This window comes from Giraffa tippelskirchi, chromosome 5 (assembly GCF_054371585.1).
Source record: "Giraffa tippelskirchi isolate mGirTip1 chromosome 5, T2T-mGirTip1v1.2.pri, whole genome shotgun sequence".
Lineage (NCBI taxonomy): Eukaryota > Metazoa > Chordata > Mammalia > Artiodactyla > Giraffidae > Giraffa > Giraffa tippelskirchi.
The window spans coordinates 7,574,343-7,582,113 of NC_137279.1; the positions used below are offsets into that span (position 1 = coordinate 7,574,343).

At 36.9% G+C, this 7,771-nt stretch overlaps 2 long non-coding RNA genes across 2 annotated transcripts in view; one reads left to right on the forward strand and one right to left on the reverse strand.

Moving 5' to 3' along the window:
* The window catches only part of LOC145506039 (uncharacterized), a 77,871-nt gene extending 72,843 nt beyond the window's left edge, over positions 1–5,028 (reverse strand). The window contains exon 1 of the long non-coding RNA XR_014053467.1: positions 5,002–5,028. This is a non-coding gene — a long non-coding RNA (uncharacterized LOC145506039). The remainder of the gene's footprint in view (positions 1–5,001) is intronic.
* Positions 4,783–7,027, forward strand: LOC145506042 (uncharacterized). The gene is made up of 2 exons (XR_014053470.1): positions 4,783–4,892; positions 6,549–7,027. It is a non-coding gene; the product is annotated as an uncharacterized LOC145506042 (long non-coding RNA).
* Positions 7,028–7,771: the final 744 nt, after the last annotated feature.

Here is a 7,771-nt window from a genome sequence, read left to right on the forward strand (position 1 = left end):
TTCCTCCAGGACTTTTCTCCCCACTCCTATTCATGTGTGGAGCTTCCCTGGTGACTCAGTGGTAAAGAATCTGCCTGGATTCAAGGCGAGGGTTTGATCCCTGGGTCAGGAAGATCCTCTGGAGAAGGAAATGACTACCCACTCCAGTATTTTTGTCTGGGAAATCCCACAGATAGAGGAGCCTGGAGGGCTACAGCCCATGGGGTTGCAAAAGAGCCAGACACGACTTAGCGACTAAAAACAACACATTCATGTACATTCACAATAGATTCCAGAGTTATCACAGCCGCATAATTCCTAACAAAAAGTGATACCCTGACCTTTTGCACTAAATCACATGAACTGGACAGTCGAGAGGACTGGATAGGATTTCTCAGAGACTAGAGAGAAAGCAAAGTATGACCCTCTTTTAGTCATCGAGTTTGCTGTATCACTGTGATGGTTGCTATTGCTGTACACTTATCTTGAATAGTATGATTCCCTCATATCATGTTGCATGGCTTGGGAGCAGAGAAAAAAATTTGATTATTAATGTAACAAAAGTTTGGCATAATTTTATTGTAGAATTTCAACCCCTTAATACATAAAAATTTATAAATAATTAATTATGAGAACAAAGTCACTGATATAGCAGTAGTTTTGCAAAATGTTTGACATTATTTCAATGTCATTTTGACAGTCTGCTTCTCAGATTGTCCTTTTATTTCACGGCCCTTCACCCTTTTTTGTTGTTGTTGTTATTCTGATGACTATTTGATATTTGAGTTTGTCTTTTAAATGTTCAAGACAGTTTTAAAAAGAAAAACCTAACACCTTTCTGTTTCATCCTTGACCATGTGATCTCTCACCTGACACTTATTGTGTTTAAAATGAATAGCCAACAGAGGAAATATAAGACCCTATTATACACTGAAAAAATAATTATCTGAAATTTGTTTATATATTCAGATATTGCTAGAATGCTCATTTCCATAAATCTCAGCAGTTAATATTAAATATGGCTATTATGTTTAATGAGAAAATAGGAATTTCCCCTTATCTCTGAGATTTATTGTCTCTCTTGCCTTTTACATCTGGCTGAAGGCTGTGAACCTCTTACCAACACTTCATTTGTCAGTCTCTGAATGTGCTCACCTCCTCCAGATGGTATTATTTTCAGTAACAACCAAACCATTTATACCCTCAAGGTCAGTCCTTACCAGTGATTCCTATTCGTAGCCTCTGTTATTGTTGATAAAAGTAATAAGAAGCACCTATAGAAGAAAAGACCCCTAAATGTAAAGGATCAATGTCTTAGCGCCCTGGTATGACACCATTAATACTCAAATTAATACCAAGTGTGATTTCAGTTGTAGTGGAGTAGAAGCCAACTTCTTGGAAATGAGATTTGGGGTCATTATGTCCTAAATTCTCACCTTTTGGTCTTTCTTCCCGCTCTAGCTTGAACTTAAATTTGGTGAGAAAGCCTTTTTTCAAGTCCTGGTTTTAAATTGTTAAATGTTGACTTAACTGGACACTTTTATTAAAAAAAAAAAAAGGAAGACTGAAGTAGATAGTCATAAGAAGGCTTTGGGCAGACAGGGTGCTGGTCTTGTTGGGGCAGTCTTTTTGCATAAGTATTGAGAGTATTTATAACTTTCTATAATAATGTCACATTTGTTTTGTGAGGGGAGACCAAGGTAGCTTTTACATATAAATTGGCTCTCTTAGTATTGAAGTATATTTAAACAATTATTTGAAACACAGCTAGGAAATAATGGTGACATTTCTGACAGTATTTTGAAATTATAAATATTACTTTAAATTTACAAAGAAAATTTCTGGTAGTGGCTTGCATTACAAAGTTAATTTACAATGTTTCTACATAATTCTATTGAGATGGCCTTTGTTTTTGTGGTGAAGATAATATAGTGGCAACAATTTTGAGAATCTTTAAAGCTGTCATAGAGGAGATAGCCAAACTTTGGCTAGAATGTTGAAATAAGAAAATGTATCAATATACTTTTCAGTTCAGTTAGCCTTGATGAAAAACAGTAATTATATGAGTTTAAGGGTCTTGATAAATGTTGGCATCTGTTCTTTTTCTAAAACTCATGATGGTCATCACAGCTCAACACTCTTATATTATATTTTATTGTCAACATAATGTAATTTTTATGGAAAACTTAATTAGTGGAGTCTTGTATTCAATATTCCCTTATTTTGCTTCTTTCCATCATCATTCCTCTTTCTTTCTTCTTTTGTTGAGGCAAGAAGCTTAATAGTATAGTTTCTACAGAGCTTTCTTACTTATTTTTCTAATAATGCATATAACTGTGTGATGAAGTTTAAATGCTCTGTGAGCAAAACTTTATTAAACAACCTGAAGAAATGCACTGCTGACTAACATTTCCCTTGGTCTTAAATTGTCTCCAACGTATTTTCTAGTGTCTCTACACCATTAATGGATCTTATTAATATAGTGTCTGTATGGTTATCAACAGTGCTGTATTGTCGTCACATATTAATTTGCATTTTTGATCAAAAATATAAACAGATGCGTGTGTGAAGCAACCCATTTTATAGGATGAGCATATATCTAACCATTTTCATGTAACTGAAAATGTGCTGTATGTTGCATTTTATTCTCATATTGACTTTTCTACTATCTACTCACCGATTGTCTCGGTGCCTTTTTCCTTTTGTATTATTGTATTACTTAAAGAAATTGCTGACCTCTGTGTAAACAGTGTAAAATCTGTTAAAATTATTAATCCAAGGAGATTTTAATGTCAGTTTAATTTTCCAGAGAATAAATTTTTGTGTGGGTTACAAGTTACTTTTCCTCACTTTTCTGTAACAAATCTCTTTACATTTTAGTACTCATTTGGAATAGGTAAACATGTGACTTCTCTGATGTTGATACCCAAAAATCAGCCTGAATTCTTATCACTGACAAATAAGACTATTACACAAAATAAAATAATGTCGCTTTCATAAGCAGATATCAAGTGGATATATATAGATGTTATTAAGATCTTGAGTTTAAAAGGAATCTTATTTAAATGTGCATAAAATATTGCTATCAAGATGTTTGGGTTATATTATTTTCTTTTAATTCTAAGTCAAATCTGACATGCAAAGAAAATAGAATACAAACAAATTTAAACATTTTAAAATAATCTCCTTTAAAGTGTTCAAATCAGGAATGAAACTAAGTAGCTTTAAAATGATCATAATATGTTTAGCTGGAATAGGCACACATATACACTGTTATCTAGCTTGCTCTTTGATTTGTTGCAAACTTGTCATAATTCCTATCAGTATTGTCATTCTGTGTAACAAAATAACTTTCCATTCGGCAGGAATAGTTTGTTGATTTTTAATTCTTTTTTATTAGGTTGTTATTACATGTTTCCCAAAGACCTTAATTTAGATATTTTTCATATTTCATTCCCTTGTCCATTTCATTTCCAGCAACAAAGGTCTATAAGAACAGACTTAACAAGTACTATTTTCCATATTCAAAAGAATCTAAACTTTTGGTGCTCTAAAATTGATAGAAATTTAAGTTTCTACCTTCTCTGATCTCTGATTGTCTTTGGATCTTTAGTTCCATAAATAAACAAGAAGCCTTTTTTAAATTAATTTTTTAAACAGTAGAATATCAATGTCCATTTAATCTGGTTAAGTTTTTTCCTTGTTATTAGTCACCACTGCTTAGACACAAGAAAAACATGAAACACTTCTGCTTAAAATAAATGGGCTCATAATTTAATCTCCAACTAAGTTTACAGAATTTCTATCTTTTCCCAGTACTTGCTGCTGTGTCCTCCGCCCTCTTAACATCCTGGGCTTCCATTGTTAAGACATTAAAGTTGAAGAAGGAAAAATAACAGTCTTGCTTATGAGTTTACTCTGAAAAATGTCATCGGGGTCATGACCTGTCCTTCATAGAATTAAAATTAATCTAAAAGCGAAATTCCACCAGAAAATAGACACATCTGCATTATAACTGGCAAATCAATCGTCACTTTTTATTGTAACAGAGGAATTAATATAGTTTATTCATCATACCGTGTTCATACTTATGATTAAGTTTTAATTGCAAATTGACTAAATCCTTTATCTTCAATATGCAAAGTAATATTTAAGTCAATTTTTTTTCTTTCCTAAGATTATCAAAATATTCCATGACATTTCCCATTTGAAGATAAAGTCATTTCCAATTCAGAAATAAAAGGTCTCAGTTAAATATATGAAATATTTTGTTTGAATAGTACTTTATAATGAAATATAATAGTATAATACACTAAAGGCTTCTACACGTAAGTATCAATAAATGCCAAATAAATAAGAACACATATTAGGAGGATCTGATAAACTCAATTAGGAAAAGGGAAAAACTGACAGCACATTCTCAGTTGATACAAAGAAATATATCTAAAGGAACACCTTCCAAATAATACTTTTAATATGCCCACTCTACCAAAATTCATGTTTGTCTCTTCTTGGCCATATGACCTACTTCCATTTCTTGGTCTTCCTTAAAATTAAGTATAGCTGTGTGACTTGAGTTCAACCAATGGGATGTGAGCAGAAGGTGATGTACACTGATTTCAAGGAGGCTTTTTAAGAAATAAGGTGCTGTCCATGCCATCTTTCCCTTTCCACTGGCTGCAGCCAGAGGAAAATGAAACCGAAAGATGGCAGAACCACGAGTTGGGGAGATCCTGGGTCACTGACTCACCGCACAGAAAAGAGACGACCAGATACACATGGCTTGGAATGTTAGCGTTAGGCAGTTAGAATAGGAAAAAGGAGTCCAAAATGGCGGTGGCTAAAAGACAAAGAAGGGAAAAGCCGCGAAAAAGGAACAAAGAAAGGTCCGAGGACTGGAGTGAGGACCTCAGGTAAAACAAGCAGCCCTCCTGGCCAGCCCAATTTACTTAGAGCAGGCTCAGGAGGGAGGAGGCAAATGTATAAAAGGAGGAAGCCTGGAAGGATTGGGACCTCTCTTACCGTGTCTTTTGGGTCAGCCGCCCTCGCTCCTCGAGTGTGTACTATCCTTTGTTTTTCCTGACGGGACTGAGCTGTGGCACCGATTCATCCGTGGCTTCAAATTTTTGCTGCAGCGAGACAGAACTGCGGAAATGACACTCTCCCCCGACATTAGCATAAACGAGAATAAAAACTTCTGTTGTATTTGAGCCATTACACATTTTGGACTCATTTGTTACTGCAAACAATTGAAGCTAAAATGTTGGGATCTTCCAGTGGGGTTCTAGGAGAATGAAAATCTACGATATGGTACATTGGTTTAGCAGCCAAGCAGTCAGAAGAAGGGAAATAGATACAACAGGCTGACAAACAGTAACCCATGCTATGCCAGGGCAAAACATTTTTACCTGGAAGGGGGTCCATGTAACTACTGAACCTGTAACTTAGGGGAAATGGATACAAAGGGTCAGAGTAACGATGTGCTTCAGATGTTTTTTTGCTAAAAGGTATGACAAGAAGGCAAGAAATAAATGGTCTTTCAGCAGAGATTGAGGGGATTGGAAAGGGCCCAGAGATTAAGTGCTTTAAGCATTTGAAACAAGTTCACTGCTTCTGAACCCCAAATATTAAGATTATACTAAAATGGGTTTTGAGTTTGAAAGGCCTATGAAGACTGTGCAAAAAAAGCAAAGGGACTCAACTGTGTCACAAAGATGATTTTGAATGTGTTGCCTCTTATTTTAGAGGAATGCGAGGTAAACCTGTGTGCTCAGGGAGCAAACCGTGAAAGTTGTATAGCTCACAAGAAGGAAATAACTCTCACCTACTTGCAATGAAATCATAGCACAGAAGGGAAAAGGAAAACCTTCCCGGCAGTCAGAGCAGGGAACCGTTGAGAATAGTGGATAAGGCAGTTTCTCTAAGAGAAGAAATGCAGGGCAAATCAAAACTCCTCTGCTAGGAAGGAAGGAGGGGGTTTCACTGCAATGAATCAACTTCTTCTCATTTTCAAATGAGAATTCTAATTGCAGTTATCCACTTCCTGCTCCACATTGTATATGTGGTGGAGGTCAGGGGTGGATGACTTGTCTTTAAATCCTGAGGTCACTGAATCATCAAAGTCAAACCATCAGGTAAGGAGAGTGCATCACCAGAGATAAGCCTTTGAAAGGATTGCAGGAGCTGAATGTGACTTGAGGTTGTCTTCCTTAGGGAGAATGGAAGCTATTTAATAAAATCTTTGTTCTCCTCTTCCTAGACACACATGACGACCTTTTCTGCTCTCTTGCAAATGTTTGTGGCTACGTGACTGAGTTCTAGCCACCTGGATGTGAGAGGACGTGAAACATGTCATTTCTAGGTCAAATGGCTGCTTCACTGCCTCTTCCCCCATTCATTAGCTGACGGCGGGTGCTCAAAGGGATGGTGAGGGCAGGATCAAAGGAGCCTTGGTTCCTGAATCATTGCTTCGAGATCGTCTTACCACCATCTTCCCATGTTATACGAGCAAGAAATAAACATCTGTGTGTTGGGATGTTACACATTTTAGTTTCCTTTTGTTCCCACAGCACCTACCTTACACTAATAGGTAAGATCACAGATTCCAAGCTAGCAACTGAGAGAAGTCTGATATCACCATTATCAAAAAAATAAAACTTTTGTACGATGTGAGGAAGGACAACGTCTGACCCCTGATTGTGTAGGAGCCAAAACCAAAGGATGAGGTAAGTCACAGGAACACTGCCTGCAGCATTACCTCAAGAAGTTATTTTTAGAAGCAGGTTTTAAGGGTATTAGAGCGATGCAAATTGCTTGTCTCTCCAACTTGACCAGAGAAGCAGGTTTGACTGTGACCCAAGAGATGAGATGAGGTGATGGGTGGAAAGCCTAAAACCTAGGCATCAAACCCAGAGACAGAGCTGAAGCAGTAAGAACGTTGGAGGAATACAGCGTGAAGAGAGGTGGAAACCCAGCTGGAACAGATAACTCAGCAGAAAACATTATGAGGGACAAGATGACAGACAGATTGTTTAAAAAAAAAGAAAAACAACACCTTGAATCCCATCCAGAGACTTATGGACTTAAGATTTAGAGTAGATGAGTGAGTTTAAGAAGGGTAGGCTAATAGGGGATCAATTAGGAAGCTATTCTTAAAATACAGACGTTTTACAAATATTAAGTGACTAGATATGAAGGGGTACCAGCAGTTTAGCTGAGATGGGTAGAGAAAGTCTTTTAAAAATGAGATTGGTGAAGGAATTTCCTGGTGGTCCAGTGGTTAGGACTGTGTGAAACCAAACCACCAAGGGTCTGGTTTCAATCCTGATTGGGAAACTAAGATTCTACAAGGCACAAGGTGTGGTCAAAAAAAAAAAAAAAAAAATGAGATTGGTAAGACACTGTTAAGGGAAAGTTTCTGGAACTTGATGAGTAATTGAAAGGGCTAGTGAGGGCACTGCATGAGAGAGGATGGAATTGAAGGGTGTGATTTGGGGAGCAGGTAAGTAAGGAGTAGGGCCAGTGATAACAGAATCCAGCAAAGAAGCTGGGTTTACAAGGGTTGGTTTCAGCTGTGTTGACTTCCAAATGATGTTTTGTGGAAAACGTCCATGAATTGGAAATGAAGGGCTGGAATTTAGGAAAAAGACACAGACTAAAATGAGTTTGGGGACTGGTGCAAAGCTGTAAGTCGCAGGAGCCAAGAGCCAGCCCATCATCTTGCTAGAATGTGAGTCCTCTGAAGACAGGAACTATTTATCTGTTTTATTCACAATTGAATTCCCAGTGCCTA